This window comes from Triticum urartu, chromosome 3A (genome assembly GCF_056163025.1).
Source record: "Triticum urartu cultivar PI428250 chromosome 3A, HENAU_Tu73, whole genome shotgun sequence".
Lineage (NCBI taxonomy): Eukaryota > Viridiplantae > Streptophyta > Magnoliopsida > Poales > Poaceae > Triticum > Triticum urartu.
Genome location: NC_141875.1, coordinates 39,629,259 through 39,649,314, shown reverse-complemented (window position 1 = coordinate 39,649,314; position 20,056 = coordinate 39,629,259). Strand labels below are relative to the sequence as shown.

Genomic DNA, 20,056 nt, shown 5'->3' with positions numbered 1-20,056 from the left:
ACGGCGGACCCCGAGGACACAGGTCCACCACGAGGATGCCACCGCCGCCACGCCATCCTTGCTTGAACAGACTGGTTTCTAAATTCATCCCCAACCATAGGATGGATGGCCTCACCAGGGATAGATCCGAAGAATCTTTATTCAGCACTGTCATCATCGCCGCCGAAATCAAGATGAGTAAAAACGATCCACGCGCGTGGATCCGGCAACCCCTTACCACCGACAACCGAAGTTGCCGGTAGAGGGGAGCCGCCGGAGGACGGCGCTAGAAGGTTGGCCTCCTGGCGGCCGCTAGGGTTCTAGCCGCCAGGACGCGAGAGGAAAAACGGGCTTAACCGCGCAATTTTCTGCTTCGTTTTGCCGACCTACACTGGTAGTCGGAAGCCCCGGTTCTACTCGGACCGAACTTCCTAAATAAAAGCGAGCCCCTTCTCCCTCTTCCCGGCCAACAAATCCACGGCTCGACTCGGCGGATTGAGCTATCGATCGAGTTCGTTCTAAAGTTCAGATCGATCTTTAAATCTTTTCTCATGGAGGCAGCGATGGCTGGATCATCGTCGCTGCAGTGGCAGGCGGAGGAGGCGTGGCAGGCGTACCTGCGGCAGCAGCGGTCGCGGATCGGGTGGGCGCAGTACCTCCGGTGCCGGCCCATGGCCCTTCTCGGCAAGGCGGGCGCGGACGACGGCAACCGGGTCGTGATGCCGGCGTCGGCGCTGGACGGGATCAGCTCGGCGCTGGTGGACTACCCGCTCATGTTCCGGGTCCAGAACGCCGCCACCCTCGACGCCACCAACTGCGGCATGCTCGAGTTCGGCGCCGAGGAGGGGTTCGTGTACGTGCCCGCACTCACCATGGTGCGGCTCGGGCGCTGGAGGAGGACGACCTGGTGCTCATGACCAGCACGTCGCTCCCCAAGGCCACCTCCGTCAAGCTGCGGCCGCACACCATGGATTTTCTGGAGCCAAGGACCTCAAGCAGCTGCTCGAGTTCAACGTCAGACTGAACACGCCGTGCGTGACGGTCGGCGACACGATCGCCGTCGCCGAGGGGGACCGGCGGTACCTCCTGGACGTCGTCGAGGCCAAGCCTGCCGACGCCGTGTCCACCCTCGACACCGACTGCGAGGTCGACTTCGCGACGCCGCTCGACTACGTGCAGCCTCCTGCTCCGGTGCCAGCGAAAGTCGCCGCCGCCCCATGCCAAGACTGCGCCCACGGCAGCGAGCGGCGGTTCGTCGGCGTCGGGATAAGGATGGACGGCAAGCCCGCGGAGCATACGCCGGCCCCTGCGCCTGCGCCGGAGGCCGGTTTTTCGGGGGGTAAGGGGAAGAGTGCTAGTGAGCATGTGCTTCGGTTCTTCGGCGGCCGCGGCTCGGTGGCGGTGCCACCTCCCGGCCCCAAGATGGCGAAGAAGAAAGTGGACGGCAAGGAGGACAAGGAGGCCAAATGGTTCACCGGCCAGAAGTATACCCTCTACAAGACGCAAAGCAACGACTGAAACAGTCGGCAGTTGATGTTTTGTTGTTAGTGACACACAAGTTTAAAGTTCGCCCCGGAAAATATGTGGCTTTTTTTTTAATTTTTGACACAATGTATTGTGGCTCTCTACCTAGATGTTGGTGAAAATTTGGCCATCTTTTCAGTATGTACTGATTAAGGGATCTATGTAGTGTCGTCGTCTATGTATTGTTTCACGCATATAAATATTTACGAGTTATAAAAAAATTCAATAAATTTACAGAAAAATTATCAATGTCTATAATATGAAATCAGGATCGCCTATTTTTCTCCTTCTCTGTCAAGGACGTGTTGGCTTTGCCTTGTCTCCCGGTCTGAGTTACTTCCTTCGTCCTATAATGTAAGAACATTTTTTAAGCTAAAGCAGCTTAAAAAATTTCAAAGGCGAATGGAGTATGTTGTCATGTGCTCGTTGGTTGTTGTTAAAAGAGAATTTGACTAATCATGCACGTGCAATATAACAATGCCATATTTTCGTGGAGGCAACAAAAAAGTGCATTGTATTTGTCTCTATTTTTCGGATAGAAGATGGCGATTTCGTGTTGTGGTGCTATTTTGCACGCATACTGGTCAGTGGTACACTATGCTTTACAAAGTGGTGCTAAGGAAAGAAATGCTTTAAAGCTGGCTCAAAGAATCACAAACTTTTTTCTTTATGTAAACAAACAGTTAATCATATGAAAACAAAGATATGCAGAAAAAACATTGTAGGCATATATTAAAAACAGATGAATACCAACCACCCAATTCTCGTCCGAGGAAAAAAATTCAAATGAAAATTTTCAAATTTTGTACATTACTCCCACTCAAACGTAAGTAATTATTTATTGGACATAAGGCTTCTTTGAGAAGAACATAAGGCATCTTTGAGGGAACATGAGAACCTCTCCTCGAAAAAAAGAAGTGAACAGAGGAATCAATAGAAGCTAACCCTTGTAACGACTGAAGCAGTCTGTAGTTGATGGTTTGTTGTTAGTGTCGCAGAAGTTTAAGTTTGCCATGGAAAATATGTGGCTTTTTTCATTTTTGAGACACAAATGTTTTGTGGCTGTCTACCTAGATGTTGGTGAAAATTTTGGCAAAATTTCAGTGTGTCCTGATTAAGGGATCTATATGTAGTGTCATTGTCTATGTATTGTTTCACGCATATAAATATTTACGAGTTAAAATTTTCTATATTTCATTAAATTTACAGAAAAAATTATCAATGTCTACAATACGAAAACAGGATCTGGCTAGGACACATCTTGATTAAGTCTCAGTTGACTGATGTCATCCATATGTGCTCTAGCCTATTTTCCTCCTTCTCCGACGATCTTGGCGTGTTGGCTTTGCCTTGTCTCCGGGTCTGAGTTATGTTGTTGTGTGCTCATCGGTTGTAGTTAAACGGGATTTCGGATGGACTTTGTGCTTGCAATTCCTTGCTCATGAGTTAGTACATGAACTTACTTCCCCATGTGTTGGAGTGCACACCATTTTTATTAACAAACACCCACGTAGAGGCATTATAATGTCTACACCATTTTTAATTCCACGGACATCTTGTGAAGAAGTGTGTAACCTCTTTTCTAAAATTACATGAATACTTTTTAAGAATGCGTGAATATTTATAAATTACATGAACACTTTAAAAAAAGGAATATTTTATAAATACATAAACACTTTTGAAAATGCGAGAATATTTTATTAAAAATTGCATGAACATTTCTAAAAATTGTTCATTGAGTATTGAAAAAAATGTTCATTATGTATTTTGGAAAGAACTTAAACATGTATTTTTTCTAATATACACACAAGAAAATATATTTCTAAAAATGATTATGATTACAAAGGAAAAAGGAACAAATTAACTAGATAAACAATGGAAGAAATAAAAATGATAAAATAGGAGAAGGAAAATAAAAATGGAAAAAAAAGAAAACTGGGGATAAAAAATGAGAAAACAACAAAAAAATATAGGAAACAAATTAACAGTGCAGTACCTGTTGTACCATGTGCAGTTGAAGATTTAGTAGTAGACATGCAACTAGCCGACATCCGTTCCCCCAAGCTGCAGTCGCATTGTCCCCCCTTTCAGGTGTGGGGGTTGGCCTACTATATATGGAACGTTGAACTATTTGTATGCGATGAAGTTCAAAGCTTGTGTTTGCTTTGGTCTGTTATGAAATAAATATATTTTTTTAAATTGTGACTATACATATCTTATTGTCCTTCCTTCCATCAAAAAAGCGCAAATTATGAGCGTAATCTCACCACCTCAAGTCAAAAATGTTACCACAACCCTATCCTTCATTCATTACTCGACCCAAACACTTCGATGGTTGTCCTCAACCATATTTCATCCTTTGAACCAATCAAATCATGGGATAAGCCACCCATCCAACCAAACAGAAAAAGGGTCATCCCTTGCTAGCTGGTTGGAGTACACTCAACTACAGTAGCATGTCCCTTAAACTAAACACATCATGGGGTATTCCGAACAAGAAGGAAAGGCTGACTTGGCTAATCTCCTAGCTTTAAGTTTTGTGTTTTGAAATCAACTCTCCATAAGACATTCTAAGATTTTTATCAATTCTGTTTAATTTTGCATGGCCCAAATACATATCCAAATAAGTTTTGCTATTTCTCATCTAGACCAGAAATAGTTACCTCACATCTACTTCTCCAGCCATCGGAGTAACGTCGGGATTCATATTTTCTTTAACGCGCAGAATGCCAGAGCGAGGCGCGAGCATAGCCGAAGCGATCAGAACAGATTTTTTTGTCGAAAGCATGGTGTTGTGCGAGAGGCCAAGTGGCTCACCATGTGCAACTTTCCATTTTTTTTCTTAGACTTGGCTCTTTTTTTTGCGGAGCACATCTATGTGTATTTTTAGTCTCTTTGTTCTATTTCCCTTTCCATGCGGACCCATTCCTGTATAGTTTATTTTGTCTTTAGACCTATGTAGGTTTTTATCTTTAGTTTATTTTCTTGAAAAGCTTCTTCAAAGCAGAGTCAAGAAGTCATCGAAGTTCAACTGGGACTATAGTTTGTTTTTCATTCTAGTTGCAACTTCACCTTGACTCGCAACTAGGGCTCATAGTTTATAGTTGTCTCAATTGCCAGTCCATCGTCGATTCGCAACCGATATCGTAATTTTGTGTAGTCCCAGTTGCAAGTCCACCATAGAATTGGACCCATTTTTTTAATCCCAGTTGCAAGTTCACCCTCGACTACCAACTCGGTCCCAACATTATTTGTGTCACAGTTGCAAGTTCACCCTTGACTTGCAACTGGGATCCAACCTTTTCTGTCTTAGTTGCAAATCCACCCTTGACTCACAACTCGGGCCTAACCTTATTTTGTCCCAGTTGCAAGTCCATCCTTGACTCGCAATTGGGGCTCGACCTTTTGTTGGTCCCAGTTGGAAGTCCACCCTCAACACGCAACTAAGGCCCAACCTTTTTTTTTATCTTAGTTGCAGGTCTACCGTCAACAGCGTGCAAACCACGGATGACACGGCCCAACAAGCTAGGATACTTTTTTTCTTCATGTTTTTTATTTTCTTTCTTTTACCATTTTTTCTTTTCACCTCTCCTTTTAATTTTTCTAATTTTCAAAAGTTTATTTCATTTTCATTTTTATTATTTTTTCGTAAATTCACAAGTTTTAAAAAATGATCAAAAATTCATAAATTTAATCATTTTTCCAAAATTGTTTGTGTTTATGAAAAATGAAAATTTCAAAATGTATTCATTTTTTCAAAATTTGTTCGCAAGATATAATTTTTTTCATGTTTTTTAAGCAAGTTCAAATGTTTGAAGCACTGTTCACATTTCCAATAAAATTCAAAAAATGTTCAACCTTTTTTAAAAAATGTGGGCTTTTTCAGAAAAAAATTCACGTTTCCCGTAAATGTTTGGAAGTTTGTAAAAATATTTGTCTTGCCTAAAAGGACATTTCTCAATTTTAAAATTATTACATTTTGGCAAAAACATCTCAATTTTAAAATTTGTTCATCTCAATAAAAAAATCATAATTTCAGGAAATGTTCAAAAAATTCTGAATTATTGTATTTACCCCTGAATATCTCTACTCCTAATGTCTCGGTACATAAGTCGTTCGTTTCCCACCCTCCATCGATCTCCCCCCCCCCCCCCCCCCCCCCCGGCGATCTCCCTCCCACCGATTTTTTTCCTCCCTCCGAAAACCAAGACCGGTTTTAATTCATGCATCACCAGAACCAAACCAACCCATCCATCCTTCCATATAAAACACCAATCCTTCCATCCTTCCCTTCTATATACGACGCCAATCAAATAAGTTCAGGATTGTTGAGTGGATTAGAGGCTGGCCCAACAATAAGGAAAGGCCAGGAGAGGTGGCTGGTTTTTCGGGTTTCCGTGTGCGTGCGTTTGCATGATTTGTTTCTTTTTTTACCGTGGAGAAAAGGGTGAAGGGGAGGGGCGAACGATGGAAGGGGTAGCGATCAACGCACGACGTACGAACGAACCACGTAGATATCTTGCCATCCCACCTCTCGATTGTACGACAGGTGGGGTAATGTTCGTCCTCCCATCCCACCTCTGGATCGATAAGCCTCGTATAATCCCACCTCGTTACCCCTTCCACCGATTTTCTTTTGAACCAAACCTCACCGATCTTTTCTGGTTTTTTCTCCATCATGTATCCCACGTCTCAGCCCTCCCGGTACGCTCACCCTGATCGATCATTGACCGACGAGGTATCCTCTTTTTTTTTTTTGCGTGGAGACGAGCTATCCTTTTCCTTCCCACAAATCTCAATAGAATCAAACCTTTCCCAAATCACAACAGAATCAAAGACTTTCATGCCACGGATTCCCTCATGTTCCTTCCCGAACATATCTCAAACGAATAAAATTATCTCAATCAATAGAGTAAAAAAATTCCTTCCAGATCGCTGCTGGTAGTCTTGGTCTCTTGGAACATGAAGGGCACCAGCTTGTGAGCCAACATCTTTTCCATCTCATGCTGCTCCAGCGGTAGATTATCTTAGTATATTGTTCTAAGTTCTAACCCTCCATGTTATCTATGGATTTCTCAAGCATGAGTCGTGCCGCTGATGATGCATCGCAAACATGCAATGGTAGGATACCTCTGATCTCTGTTTTCCCCGTAAATCCCTCTCCTCTCTCTCAATGGTTCGGGTCTCTAATCTCGGCATGATGCACCCGGGCCTGCCATTGCAGACGTAGCCGACATGAGGGCCGCCATCAATCCCGCCGTCGAAACCACCCACCAGACGTGGCCAAGCCATCTGGTCCTCGCCAACGAGTACCGCTCCTCCGGAGCTTGCAAGGTTTTCTCCTCCACACGATCGAGTTGAGGAAGTCATCTTCGATCTCGCCGCTCGGGGTTGTGTGTCCTGATCTCATGAGCGGCAGCAGTTTGATCGACGCAGGAGGTGGCCGTGTTAACTGATGTCACCCACCCGAGGCGGACGACCCTTGCCGCCACCAAGCTCCTCCCGCAGGTGACCCGATGCGGGGGAGTGGTGTTGCCTGCAGTCGGTGGCTTCTCCAAGGGTGAGCGTAAGCGTGGCGAGCCAGCGGCGCCGTGGGCTACGCTCAGCGCCATGGTATGGCTGCAGGGGTGGACATCGTGTGGCATGGCCACGAGGCCAAAGCAAGATCATTAGATCAGGCTGGGCTGCTACTGGTTGCCGTTCCTCGTTGCTCGAAGGTGAAAATCTCATGCTGCCATGTGCTTGTCCTCTCATGTATGAATCATTTGCAGATGCAGGTAATGTGCACATATCTCTATGCCTGTACTCCCTCCGTTCGGAATTACTTGTCGCGGAAATGGATGTATCTAGACGTATCATCCATTTCTGCGACAAGTAATTCTGAACGGAGGGAGTACTTGGCAATTTATGTAGGTGATGATCCAGCGCCATGATGCAAAATTCAGTTTATGTGTTATGTGTCTTCAAAGGATTTGGCAGTTTTGGCACCAGGATTTTTTGGCCAAATGCGTCATTTCAACCATAAGTAGAATACGAACTTGTGAGACAGAGCTGATTGATACGTTTGTGGACCTTTAAAAAATGTAGAACTGAGTAGTTTTCTTCAGTAATTATACCAATTAGCTGCCTACTTACATTTAAGTTCTTTGTGAAATACTGTAATTGTTAGATATAGCTGACTTTGAATAATTATTAGTAGCACGTACACGTCTATCATTACTGATAATGCTAAGTAGGTCCATTGTTTAATGAAAGTTATACGGTTTCGGTATTGTAATAGGTTATTTGTTGACTGATGCTTATCTTGTTCCCTGGTTGATCTCAACATCAAACGTTCTACGCTTCCTTTTTGATAGCCGAGAGGTGTACTATGAAAGGAAGACTTGCTCCAAAGGTTGTAATGCCATTTACTATGTAGATGATTCCGGCAACTTCTCAAACAAGTCAACATTATCATTCACCCTGTAGATGGTTGGAGAACGCACGGAGCGCGAATGACAGCCTCAAACAAATGTAGCAGAGCAAGGTGATGAATTCTCCCATGTTTTGTAATCTGAATCTTCACTAGAATCTCTCGATTGTTCGATCCAGTTTGTTGTTATAGTACAATTATTCCTAAACTGGATCTTTGCTCGAATAGCTTGACCGATCCAGTATGTTGTTATTGTGGTGCCGGTCCCTGGCCCCGACATACTGATCCTCGTAGCTTGTGCCTCCGACACGGCCTCCCTCATCGACGCGACCAAGTTTGGGATGATGCATAAGCATGCAGCATCCCTCGTGAAGGAGAAGCAGGAGCTGCTCCTTCACACCCTCCTCATATAGTTGGGTTGACATTTATCTCACGTTGTTTCAAACATAAATTGATTGTCCATCAAGTAGGAAATTTTGGTTTTCTCTACATGGCATGATATTATTCCCTTTTCTAGGTCTAATTTATGAAGAAACCAGTACAGAGGATCTTCTAGAAAGAAACCCTTTTCTAGGTCTAATTGATGACGAGGCTTTGCTATGCTGTGTGTTTGAATGATTTCTTCAGAGTGTTGTCATTATGAAACTAAATATGTGCGACAATTATTCAGTTGGCGGCTGTGCCCGTGTTTTTCAGGTTTATCTTGAATAATGAACTTTAGCGACTGTTTTTGCACTGTGTGAATTGTTATAAACATGTTAATACCAAGTGTGTCTTGATGAGTAATAAAAAGAAAATTCATCCTTTGCATGAATGGTCGATCTGATATGGTGCTTCCAGTTTGATGCGTTGTTCCTGTGTTTTTGGTTTGGTCTGCTAGAGCAGGAGGAGTTTTCTATAAAAGTGTATTGATCTGTGTGTGTAATTCTGAAAACTGTATTGCCACCATGGTTTCTGTGTGTTGAATTTTAAACTAAACATAAGTTGGTTATCTTTTCTTGTTCGATGGGCCATGGAATTGAATGTTGGGGACATGGTAGTCAGGGGTACAGTTGTGACAAGTGTGTGCCTGTGTGAGGTTGCCCACCCAAAGTTCGAATTTCAAATGACAAGAGCAGGAGAAATAGAGGTTGTTTTTAAATAAACAGCAGCAGAGTCACTCCTCCGCCATTCTTGCCCCATTTGATGCATTCCATCGTCGAGTTTGAAGAGGACTGAAGAGTAGAGGTTAGCACTTAGCAGTTGTGTCGATGGCTCCTATAGTGCTATCTCTGTCGGGGTCTGGTGCTACGAAGTCGGATATAACTTCGAAGCTGAATGTACTTTCTCTTGAGGTAATTCTAATTACTCTGTAAACGTTCCACTAGGTTGGATTTGCATGAACTTTCAATCAGCAAGTTTAGCTCGCGTGTAGGGTTCAACTGATATGAAAGTTCAATTAACCAGACATCAGAGATGTGTGTCTGGTACTCTGGTGTCTTTGACAATGTAAGCATAACGCCCGTGTAGGCAACTGGCCAACTGTGCATTAAGATCGTGTCCATAATCTGTAATTTGGTGGCCCACTACATCAAGCTTGGGCATTAAGATATCTATTAACCTATCCATGTGGAATTAAGACGTCTATTGACCTATCCATGTGTATTACTTCAGATTATCAATTTTGGCACTCCAATTTAGAAAGTTAAGCAGTTGGCAATTATATGTGAAGTTTCAAGCGGAAGTGAGATTAGTAATCAATTTTCTATGAAAGAGAAACACACATAAATAAATAATAGAAAAGCTTAAAAATCCAAAATAAATGAAAACTTTGGTGTTCATAATTTTCTCTTTGTTCATTATATTTTCTTGATTGTTGTATCATGCAATATTAATCAAATATCTACATTTGAGCTACATTTTTTTTATTTTGTCTCAGAACTTTTAAAATCCAAAATACCTCGTAACATTTTGAATGTTATCTCTTTAGGTTATCATATTTAGCTCACGGCTCCAACTTCTCTTGAAGGGAAACTCATGGTTCCAACTTGATATGCCCTCTCTTTCATTTGGTTTATTAGAGCATATAATTTTTAAAATTGTTGACCTAAAAGCAGTTTTAGGTATAGGAGACGGTAATCTTTTGTTTTTGCTCTTCTCTAATGAATACATAAATTTGTACCATGAGTCAGGCATACGCACGAGGGAGGGAATAAGAGAGAAACATCGACATTTTTCATGCTTTGGATGATCATTTCTATTCATAGCTTTCTTTTTTGCTTGGCGACACATGAGTGTGGCTCAGTCGTGGTAGGACTCGGGATCATGAGTGGGTCCAATATAGAACCAGGAGGTATAATACTAAGATGGGAAGGCGGTTGCCGCCCTTGTTTCTTGTTGTTGTCCTGTCACGACAGCATCTATCACTGGCTCACTTAGAACCCGAGTTAGTAGATTTTGTAATAAGAGTGAGGATTGAGAGTAAGTGGGATGGGGGTTGGTCTATTCAGTATTGTTGTTTGAGTGCAATAATTTCCCTACTTTAGAAAATGTGGCAAATTATATTTCACTGGAGATGGTTTCATAGCAAATTGAATGAGCAAATGGTTCATTTTTTTCTATAAGTCGTAGAATATTTTTGTAGGATAGAAGGGTAAATGCATTGGTTGATTGCTTCAAGAGTTAATAACGGATAAGATGTCATATCAGTTGCATGCCCAACAACGAGTATCATATTTATGTTTTGTGGACATGCACGACATTCCACTATATGTTACAACGTGGTAATGTTTCAGAAGACATTGGATCTGCCCTTTAGGCTCAGAGGGGCGGCACGGGCGGCGCATGCCTCCTCCCCCTTGATGGCGGTGGTGGATCGGCACAAACACGTGGGGAGGAGGCAGAGAGCGGGGCGATTGGCGGGGGACTCCTCATTGGCGGTCCGTGGGGAAGTATAGTGTGAATGAGGGAGGGTCCATGATGATGGTGAGGCGGGTGTCATCTTGTTTTAAAGAAGAGGGGTCCAGTGAGAAATGTCCCGCTACGGCGGAAGACCGAGATGGAAGGGAAGGTTCGAGCATGAAAAGGAAAGGGTGCTTCGTAGGGTGGTTTTTTTGGTTGGGGCCGTGTGTTGGGGATCACATCGCGGATAGTCCGCACAACCATATCCCCCCCCCCCCCCCCCCCCCCGTTTGATATCCAAACACGTTTGAACGTATGCGAGAGAAATGAGCTTCGACCTTGAAGATTATCTTAATCATTTATTTGATTCATTTATATGTGTTATAGCCCATAACAACGCACGGGCGTTCTACTAGTAGTCTTTAGTGTTTCGCGGTGACAAGAAGTCACTAACACCCAATAGTTCTAGTGACTAGCTACGGGCGCGCCTTCGTAAACTCCGTAAGAGTTGTTTTTTCAAATAAGCCCCCGGATCTATTATAGAGGATCTCCAACAGTACAAAGCACCCCACATAGAGAGAAAATTACAAACAAGTCCATGAGATGCTCAACAACTCGAAGCTCCAACGCGAGTCGCAGGCGCGCCTCCGCCGTCGCCATCACTACTCCACAACCTTGGCCGGCCAAACCTTGTCTGATCGTGCAGACGGGAAATCGCCGTACTACAGTCTAGGAGGACCAACGCGCCGAAACCGAAGCCGTCGTCGAAGAAGCTTTAAACAAATCTGAAGAAGCCCACGTCCAACACACACTCACTAGCTTGACGGCGACGCCGGAGAGAAAACCACCACCACAAAGTAGAAGCCAGAGAGCACGACACCATTGCAGCAACAGGGAGCCACCAGAGCATGAAAATCATCGACGCCACACATGGCCGGAATCGCAGCGACCACCGACCCCTCTTGCCGGACAAAGCCACCCAGATCTGCCAGAACGACCCTGTCCGGGACACCATATGCCACAGCAGAAGGAAGAGAAACCAGCCCGCTAGGGAAGGATCTGGTACAAATTTATTTATAACCGCTGCCATCGCCACCAAGTATGAGAAGAGCACCGGAGGAAACCCTAAACACCTAGGCTACTGTTGTACAAGCACACACGCCGATTCCGGTGACCCCCTTCCCACCGGCGACCACGAACAGGCCCGACCCATAGACCGGGCAAACGGGCCGCCCGCCCTGGGCCCCGAGGAGACAGGGGCCCCGGCCCAGGTAGTATACCTTCATAGAGCCCCAAAAAAATACACGAAAAACAAAACGTCGAACCGTGCAAGGAAAAGCCCACTAGGCAAACCTCACAAAGGAATTGATTGACAATCAGTCTGTTAGCACGGGACCCCAGACCGGCTATTCCTCTGCTTTGCCAAATCCCAGACTTAGTGCCGCCCCTCCGATGCCTCTCCGATTCTGAAGTCGTGGCCGGCCATTAAAGGATAGCTACGGCGCAAATCATTCCCCAATCAGCTCCCCTTCCTTTCTCAACGCCCTGCCCGTTTCCTAGACTTTTGAGAGACCGGGAAGGTACTTACATGTTCTTCTTTCCTGTAATTTCGTTCTTCAATTCCAACATTCGTTGATTAGTAGCTCTGCGCACGATTCAACGTCGCACATCCGCTACATCTGCATGGATCTTCTTCTGTTCTTCATTGGATCCAAATGTGAGAGTGCTCAGGCAGGAGACTAGGGGAAGGGAGAGATTTTATCCACTTCATCGTGTCGTCTTCTTTGTTCCTGCTAACTACTGCGGCGTACGGATCAAGCCATCTACATCCACATCAATCAAAATCCAGGTGCTTTTGATCCCTTTATTAACCGGTTTTATGCAGCTTGTTCAGTGACATGTCTTCAAGAAATTATTTGTCTAGTAGTGGAATCTCAAAAGGGATCAATTACTGTTAACTTTTTCAAAACTAGAACTCTTCTAGAGTACTCAGTTTGCTTTGCTATGCCTTATGCAGGATAGTTTGGAAGAGGTGAATTATTATTTGGGTGAAGAATTTTTGGAGTAAAGAAACATTGCATATTGGGGGAGGATCCAGAACAACTGTAAGTTATCCAATTAATTTTATATATCATGGTAACACAAATATTTAAGTAGCAACCAGTTTTTACAAGGACATTTGGTGTGCAGAAAAATTGATGTCTGTATTGATAATTAGGAAATTAATCTTTTGTGGAGCTATATTGTTTCATTACTATCCCGATGCACTTCTATTGATCGATAAATAGTGATACTGCCAGTCTAAGAGTACAATGATAATCAATCTATGCTATGTACTGGATATTTACATTAAGTTTGAAAAGAAAAACTGAGCTTTTGTGTTTCAAGAAGGGCCCCTTGTTTTTGTCTTACCCCAGGGCCCCATATATCTGTGGGACAGCCCTGACCACGAAGGTCGACGGGGGAGAGGTGCCGCCAACGGACAGTGCTAGCACACTGGTCGCCGGATGCGAAGTCGCCTCTTTCTCTCATCCCTAAGAGTTCTTGTGTTTGATTCTAAGCGATTGCAGTATTCACAAATCGCGCCACGCTTGCTAATAAGCCAGCCCAGTCGGGGGCTCACTGTGCGGCGCGTGACAGTCAGACACAACACCCGGCAGCTGCTCAACCCAACAAAAAACCTGAAACAAACAAACAGACACAAGACAAACAAAAGAAAAACAAACACTTTGGCACATTTGGTAGCTATCCTGGCTGATAATTGAAGCTTGCAATGGAGAGAAGGATATCCGGGCACCTTACTCTGCTATCCTGGCTGATTGTTTTCAGGTTGCACATGAAATATCAGATTTGAAGTTTCAGCATTGCCCTCGGGAAGCAAACACTTTGGCACATTTGGTAGCTAGACATGCATATGATTCCCAGGTAGTTTTGTTGTGGGTGGATGAACCCCCGAATTTCATTTTACCGCATGTAATCAAAGATGTAAACTTTTTGACTTTGAAATAAAGTGCCAATAGGTTTTCCGGCTTTGCTACATCAACGAAGGATTACGGGGTTTTACAGGCCTTGGCGCCCACCCCCACCAGTTAAAATCAGGGGGTGCCGATTAATTAGGAGGAGGGAGTTATTTAGCCTAAGGACACCGATAACCCCCGAACGTTCGGCGTGGAGGCACCCCAGCCTGAACGAATCGTTCGTGCTGGAAGGGTCGCTGGAACGAGCAAACTCGTTCGGTAGAAAGTACCCCTCCAGCCCGAACGATCCCACATCGCACAACCTTGTCGCTAGCGATTTGGCTCCTCCCCTCCAGCGAACCAGCCCAAAATGGGACAAGCCCAGAAACGTCATTGCCTTCAAGAATTAAAAAAAAACAAAGAATTATAATATTGAAGGCCCAAAACTGCTTCTGTCCTAAAAAAAGTGAACACACGAAAAGGCCTAAAAATGCACTGGATGAAGAAAAACAATGCCTGAAAAAAATCCAGGAACAAAAAGTTGCCATCCTTTAATGAACAAAACTACCATACGATTATGAAAAAAAGGTATATTACAGAAATGATTTGCCATGATGTTCATGCACACTTCATGGCAAATGAGTGTGGAAATTTTGCCATGATATTATGAAAACACACAAAAAACAGAAAAAATGGCCATATAAGATAGAACAAAAAAGATTTGTACAAAAATTGCCATTGTGCATGTATAGAAAAATTGGACCCTGATAACCACCGACCATTCGGTCTGGGGACATCCCAAACCGAACCTTTTGTTCTGTAAATCAGCTCCCTCACGACGAACGTTTTTGTTCGATCGAAAGAGCTCTCCTTCCCAAACGACCTCCCTCCCTCCCCTCCAATGGACCAGCCCAGCCCAGAAACACAATTGCCTTCAAGAATTAAAAACAAATTACAATATTTGTAGGCCCAAAAACTGCCATGTTTTTGTACATATTAATTTGCCATGGCAAGTTTGCCATGTTTTTGAACATATTAAGTTGACATGGCAAGTTTGGCATGTTTTTGAACATCTATAAACTTTGCCATGTTTCTGAAAATCATATCTTGCCATGGTAAATTTTCCATGTTTTCAAATAAAAAGGTGCCACCGCAAATCACATGAATTTTGTCATATAGAGCCTTATACAGTATAAATTTGCTATTGTTTATGAACAAGGACAGAGATAAAATTGCCATGAACTTTGCAAGTATCAACTACACAACATCCTGAACCAACGTATATTTATCTATGGCAAATAAATAGTAAAACTTGCCATGGCAATAAAAGTTCAATATTGCCATAGCGATTTAGGTAAATTTGCCATGTTAATAAAAGTCCAAGAAATAGTAAAACTTGCCATGGCAATAAAAGTTAAAATTGCCATCGGGACTTAGGTGAATTTGCCATGTTAATAAAGGTAAAGTTGCCATGGAAAATAAATAGTAAAACTTGCCATGGCAATCAAGTGTTAAAATTGCCATGGGGATGTAGGTAATTTTGCCATGTTAATGAAGGTGAAATAATTAGTAAAACTTGCCATGGCAATATTTGCCATTTTGTGTTATTTTCGACAATTTAAAGAATTGCCGCGGAAATTTAAAAAATCAAAAGCTGCCATGGCAAGAAAGCAATGAACTCGCCATGATTCGAGAACTAAATTTGCCATGATTCGATAACTATGTTTGCCATCTTACAGGAATCAAGTTTGGTATGATGCATAAACTAAATTTTGCCACGATCAATCAAATATTTTTTTAATGTTTACATGGCAAAAAGTATAAGATTAGTTGCCATGGTTGAAAACAGTAAATTTGCGCTATGATCCAAAATCGAAAGTTGCCATGGCAAGAAAGCAATGATTTTTCCGAGAACTGAATTTACCATCATTTGATAACTATATTTCCCATCTTCCAGGAAATTTAAAAAAATTGTACAGTGAGGCGGCAAATTTAAGAAAAAATGTATCATACAGTACATGTTTAGTTCTGAATCATTCTGTCTAAATGAAAAGCAGCTTTGATTACTCCATATCCCTTTTCAGTTTAATTAGCTGATGTTGTTCAACGAAGATGACCACAAACTCTAAAAATCCCTTTCCCCACTACAGATTCAGCGCACATAGCCTGATCAATCCGGCCACAAATCATTTATTTTCTTCTCGAAACTCATAGCCTATCACCACCACAACAAAATCTAGGGACACAAAAATACCATTCTGTCCTGGAAGACTAGTATGTATCTCTGTTTTGTTCAGATCACACAAAACAAATGATTCAGTCAGTAGAGTGGCAAGACTTGAAAAATTGTTACAAGAACAAATTTTTAACTTGCCATCATACCAATACTAACTAATGTCTAGCAATTGCCACGACTATAAACCATTTTACTATCATTTTTGTACATTTTTTGTTTTTTTATTGTTGTAATATAGCATAATGTACAAAATCCTAGGATTGTTAACTTTACATTTCACTGCCAAACTATGCAAATTTGCCATGGATTTTGATTCAAATTGGTTATATTTCAAAAATGCAAGGCAAACAATTTCTAAATCTTGCCATCTGATATTTGCCATTGAAATATAGAACGTGTTGCCAACATTTTGCCATGAACTTGATCGAAAGCCCTTAACTCCACACTCTACCAGAACCAGATGAGCTTCTCACACGCTCAGTAGATGTGCGAGCTTGTAATCTCCGTGGTCAAGAGCTATGCACAATTCGTATGAAAACAATTGAGAAACATGGCATACCTCAGGACACCATCTCTTCGTTGACAGCCGGCTCGGGCGCCATTGGTAGTAGACATGGCATGGCTAGTCCAGCGAGCCGCCCCGTCCTTGCGCAGTTCAAACTCGTGAACGCCAAGTTGGAGCTCCGTGGTGGCCACCAGGAAGTGCGCGGCCAGCGCCGACGGAAGCAGTGCCACCACGCAGCGTAGGTCTCCGGCTGCATCTCGACACCTGCCGCATCTAAGAGCATCTCCAACAGCCGCGCTAAGCGCCGCGCGCAAAAAACCTGTTTATCGCGCGTGCTGCGGCTGGTTTTACGCGCCCGCCTGCGCTGGTTTCAACAGCCGCGCTATAATGCAGCGCGCACGCCGCTCCAGCAGAGCGCAAAAATACAGCGCGCGCGACTCGCCGGGCATTTTGCATATATGATATTTTGAACAAAAATGAACATGTGAAATTTGACACAAACAAGTTGATGAATAAAAGTTCATGCCCACAAGTTCAAAATCATGCCCACAAGTTCATCCAACCAAGTTCAAATGCAAACTAAAGTTCAAGACATGAAAGACACATCAATCTTCATCTTCTTCGTCTTCGTCTTCGTCCTCATCTTCCGAAGACAACTCTTCCGCCTCCGAAGATGAATCTTCCTCCCTCTCCTCATCACGCATCGCATCACGCACCGCATCATGTGAAGCTCCGACGGTGTTGGCAAGATCTTCAACGGCATCTTCATGGGAATGTGTGTGAGAAGACACATCGAAAGACATTGCACCCATGGCGGCCGGAGGTGCACCCATGCCTCCCATGAGAGAAGCAAAACTCATGCCTCCCATGGCGGCCATAGCGTCGGAGGGTGCTCCAAAGCCACCCATGCCTCCCATGGCGGCCGGAGGTGCACCCATGCCTCCCATGGCGGCCGGAGGTGCACCCATGCCTCCCATGGCTCCGAAGCCACCCATGCCTCCCATGGCGCCGAGGCCACCGCCACCCATGGCGCCGAGGCCACCGCCACCCATTGCACGAACCAAGGCTCTTTTTTGGATCAAGACTTCTTGTTGGGCAAGATTGACATACTCTTTTTGCGCCGCATTGAGGTTAGATGTGTCCAAGAAGAACAAGTGCTTCTCCCATTCCAACAACTTAGCTCGCTCCTCGTTGCTCACTTTCCTCTCCTCCAAAGCCACTTTTCTCTCCTCGGCCGCCACCCTTCTCTCCTCGGCCGCTAACCTCCTCTCCTTGGCCACGGCATCTTGGTTCCTTGCCATTTTCCTCACCTCATTGGCTTCGACCCTTGCCTTCACAATAGCTTCCATAGCATTTTTGAGCTCATCATCTCCTTTCCTCTTCTTCTTTTCGGTTTTGTCTTTTTTGCACCCATCCGGTCGTTTTGGCTTCGAGTATGAAACCGAGTTGGGTGTGGGGCTTCTCTTGCCGTCATCACTTGATGCATCATCCTTCTCCTCATCATCATTCATCTCAATTGCTCGCTTCCGTTTGTTGCTCAAATGCAAATCCTCCAAACCATCAGGCTTCTTCCATTTCTCATCATCCTTTAACACTTCATAGCAATAAGGCAAGGTAAAGACCCTGCCTTTCTTGATCTTCCCCTTCTTGGTTGTCTTTGTCTCTTCTTTGAACAAGTTTTGTGCAATGTTGTACTACAAGAAAAACAAAACAAGTTAGCACTTCGGTCACCAAAAACAAGTATGATGAACATATATGAGATGCCACTTACTCGATCATCCTCATTTGTGCCACTTGGGTTAATCTTGTCAATTGCCTTTTGTACGGACGCCCACTTTTGACAATCCGAGTTGATTGTCGACCATCGGGACCGAAGTGATCTCTCGGAGCGGTCAATTCCACTTAAGTTGTGAGCATCAAAGTGTTCTTTCATTCGCCCCCAATACGCGTCTCTACTTTGATCACCTTTAATGGATGGATCCCTCGACACTTGCAAATAAGTATGGCATAGTAACTTGTCATCGTTGGTTGAGTAATTGCCCGCTCTTCCTTTCGGCGCCTCGACAATTCCTTCACCCTCCTCGTCCACCTCAAACTCATGGTCTTCGAAATGGATGTCATTGGTTTGAGACCAATGCGAATTGTTAAACCCAACATCCATAGTGGACATGTATGCATCATCGTTGAGACTACAAAGTTTTTTGAACAATGCAAATAAGCTATCTATATGTGATGATGATGCATTGAAAAAATAAGAAGAAAAGAAAAGTTGGAAATTTTTTCACCTTGGGGGCATTTCGTCGAACACGTGGTGCGCGTCGGCGGCCGGCTCAACGAGTGAGCTCGCCGGCGCTTCGGTAGACGCCGCGGCCGTCGAACGCCCTGCAAGCTTCTTTCCCCTCGCCTTCGTGGTGCCGGAGCCGTCCGCCACCTTGTTTTTCTTCGCGGATGTTTTGCCCTTCTTCGTCCGCGCCGCATTGGGGACCTTCTTCGACGGTGCGGCGGCGGCACGGGACGGCGCCGGCGCGACGCCACCCGGCGCCGTGGTCATCCGCGGCGGCAAGAAGAGGCTGCGCGCGAGGCCGACGCTCGGCGGAGCTCCGGCGGTGGCGACGCCAGCGCTTCCCGCGCTAGGGTTTCCGACGGCGGCGGCGGCGGGGGGGTCGCGGCTGTACAGCGGGGTGAGCGGGGCGCCGGTGTGCGCGTCCATGGGTGGGTGGCAGGGCGCCGGCGCCGGCGGGCGCGGGACGTAGGACGAGGAGAGGAGAGAGTGCGGCGCGAGCGCTCGAGTATGCCGCGCGCTGTAGCTGGCGCCCGAAATACGCCGCGCGGGTAAGTGTTTTCAACCGCGCGCCCAACCCGTTATAGCGCGCGCGCCGTTTTTGCGCGCCCGCTGGAGCGACCCGCCGCGTTGCGCGCGCGCTAAAACGGCCTAATTTACGGCGCGGCGCTAGTTTAGCGCGGCTGTTGGAGATGCTCTAAATGCGGCAATCTCCAGCGCAGCTCCTTCGTCGCGCCTCCTCTCCGTCGCCCCCGCCGCACCTAAGCGCGGCCGTCTCCATCACAGCTCATTCGCCGGGCCTCCTCTCTGCCGCCACCGCTGCAACCGGCGGATCCTCCCCACGCTAGCGGTCGGGCTCTCCATCCGGGATCCGTCGGAGCACAACCAAGGGGCCTCCTCAGCCTCCTCCCCCATGGCCGCAAGCCGCAACGCCTCGAGGACGGCGCAGCCCGCCTTGTCTCCGCCGCGGGACACCCCCGATGTTGGGTACGGTGGAGCTGCTAGACGGCGTTCTTCCAGCTCCTCGTCTCCGTCGCCCCCTGGCTCCTTTCTGATGTCGCCTGCCTCGTCGCCGGCGCAAGACAGTTCTCCACGAGGCGAGTGTGTGGGATGCGAGTGAGCGGTGGAGAAGGGACTGGGAGAGGATAAGATAGCGACAGGCGTTCGGGACGAGTCGTTGTTCTACCGAACGAAAAAGAACGTGACGTGGCTGATATCCACGCTATAAGATTTGTGCTAGAAATCAAACGGCTCAGGAGGCGTTCGGGCCAAAACGCCAGAA

General features: G+C 45.3%; 2 pseudogenes; one reads left to right on the top strand and one right to left on the bottom strand.

The window, feature by feature from the left end:
- Positions 1 to 530: 530 nt before the first annotated feature.
- Positions 531 to 1,497, top strand: LOC125546581 (ubiquitin fusion degradation protein 1 B pseudogene; annotated as a pseudogene).
- Positions 1,498 to 18,774: 17,277 nt separating this feature from the next.
- On the bottom strand, positions 18,775 to 19,689 carry LOC147978303 (uncharacterized; annotated as a pseudogene).
- Between the last annotated feature and the right edge of the window lie 367 nt (positions 19,690 to 20,056).